The following is a 1,805-nucleotide window of genomic DNA, read 5'->3' on the forward strand; positions in this document are numbered from 1 at the left end:
TCAGAAGTTGCCAATAGTCCCAGTTTTGGTTTAATTCGTTTTTTTACTAACATCGGTGAAAGGGGAGGAGCCTGAGTCAGCTGATGGCTTCTTCTTCTGTTTGTTTATGTCAGGCTCCTAGCTGCCTGACTTTGTTTGGGCAGAAACATGGTGACCCTAAAGATTTCATTTTCCTTTGAGCCGTGGATTTAGGGGCAATAATGCAGAGTATGCAGAAAACCACACGTGATTTTAAATACTGTAAACAAAACAACAACAACATCATAATTAAAATAGTGCCAGTGTGGGGGATGATCACAGGATCCTTTCCATGAGTAACAACTCTGACCACTAACCCTACAGCTCACTGTGGGACATCAGGGAGATATAAAAGAATAAAAGGAGTTTTCCACCAAAGCCAGTGTAACTTTGCTACTGTGCACCCTGGAGATGCGTCTGGTACAGTGGCAGACCTAAATAAACTTTTACTGCAGTATATCCTAATCTTATACTGCTGCTGTACTGCATTTCTGAGGTAAATATTTGCACTTGTTGCTGCCCTACTTTGACTGTAGCCTCTACTTAATTAAGTCTGTGCTTTATTCCTTTGAAACAGCTGTAAACAGCTGATAGCTTCAGATCGGGATCATTGATTAGTCCAAAGTCCTCCTTTTGTTTTCTTATTAATCATCGTATGATCCCTGGTGACCCTTCAGAGGGGCCCAGGCCTTAGTTTGGGGACCGGTTTACAAACCGTTACCAGTACTACTTCAGTCAGAGATACATTTCCTGCAGGGAAGGTACTTCTGATACTTCTGCTCAGCACTGATTGCAGTACTCAGTACCTTGCCTCGGCGGTGTGGGGGCTCGGTTCGTACTCGGTGTACTTCCTGCCCAGCACACACGTAAACATGTTAGAGCTCCACGAATATCTCCCCTGTCCTCACTGAACATCCTCCCGCTAACGTTAGCTAGCCCCGCCGCTCCGCGCTGTGCTAGCCGACGCTCCGCTGCTTGCAGCGGGCAGCAGGCTCCAGCTGACGCCGCTAGCAGCCTGCTGAGAGCCCGGGCGTGTTTACCTGCACTGTCGGTTTCCGTTTTCCTGCATGTCGGAGCGAACAGTTAGCTGTAGCCGTGTCTGTTGATACGCAGTCTTCCGCCTTTTGCTTGATTTCACCGCGGCTCCCATCTGCTTCAGCCGGACACAGAGCCGCTCCAGCGGCCGGGGAACATGCTAACTACCGCCGGCTAGCTCCGGTTTGGGCCGGTCGCCGCTCCGACTCGCATTGCTCGCTGTCGCGCTTTGTTAATGAGACGGACCGTTTAAGTGAAAAGAGTCCGATAGTTCACCGAATCTGACGATAGCCATTTTTCATACCGCCACTACAAGCGAGCAACGGCCGAGAAATGTATCCGGTTTGAGCTTTTCGCAATAAGAGCATCAACGCAAACACGAGAAACGCCAGTAACATGAACTGTGTGGGTAACTGTGTAACTGACACACTCACAGCTGTAGTTGAAGTCAACAACCACAGCGACGAAACACATTTAAATACGTTAAATTACACTAATTACATCTCACAAAACCTACAACCTGCGGTGCTGTTCTTACATATCACTAATAGTATTAGAAATATTTCATTTAAAAATGATCCTTTGTAATTTTTTATTTTAAATTTCAGTTAGTGTAATAATGTTTAGGATGTGGGTTTGAATCCTCTGGGCTTTTCTGTGTGGAAGTTATCTCCAGGTACTCCGGCTTCCTCTCACAGTCCAAAGCGTTTAGGATACCTGGTGATTCTACGTGGACTGTGTGAGTGAACGGT

The 1,805-nt window shown here is 46.8% G+C and overlaps 1 protein-coding gene across 1 annotated transcript in view; it reads right to left on the reverse strand.

Annotated features, from left to right (window-relative positions):
- Positions 1 to 1,799, reverse strand: part of LOC102312287 (zinc fingers and homeoboxes protein 1) — a gene marked incomplete in the record, with an annotated part of 11,662 nt that extends 9,863 nt beyond the window's left edge. The window contains 1 exon segment of the mRNA XM_042214565.1: positions 1,059 to 1,799.
- Positions 1,800 to 1,805: the final 6 nt, after the last annotated feature.

Source organism: Haplochromis burtoni, unplaced genomic scaffold (assembly GCF_018398535.1).
Source record: "Haplochromis burtoni strain Fernald_Lab_line unplaced genomic scaffold, NCSU_Asbu1 Contig_588, whole genome shotgun sequence".
Classification (NCBI taxonomy): domain Eukaryota; kingdom Metazoa; phylum Chordata; class Actinopteri; order Cichliformes; family Cichlidae; genus Haplochromis; species Haplochromis burtoni.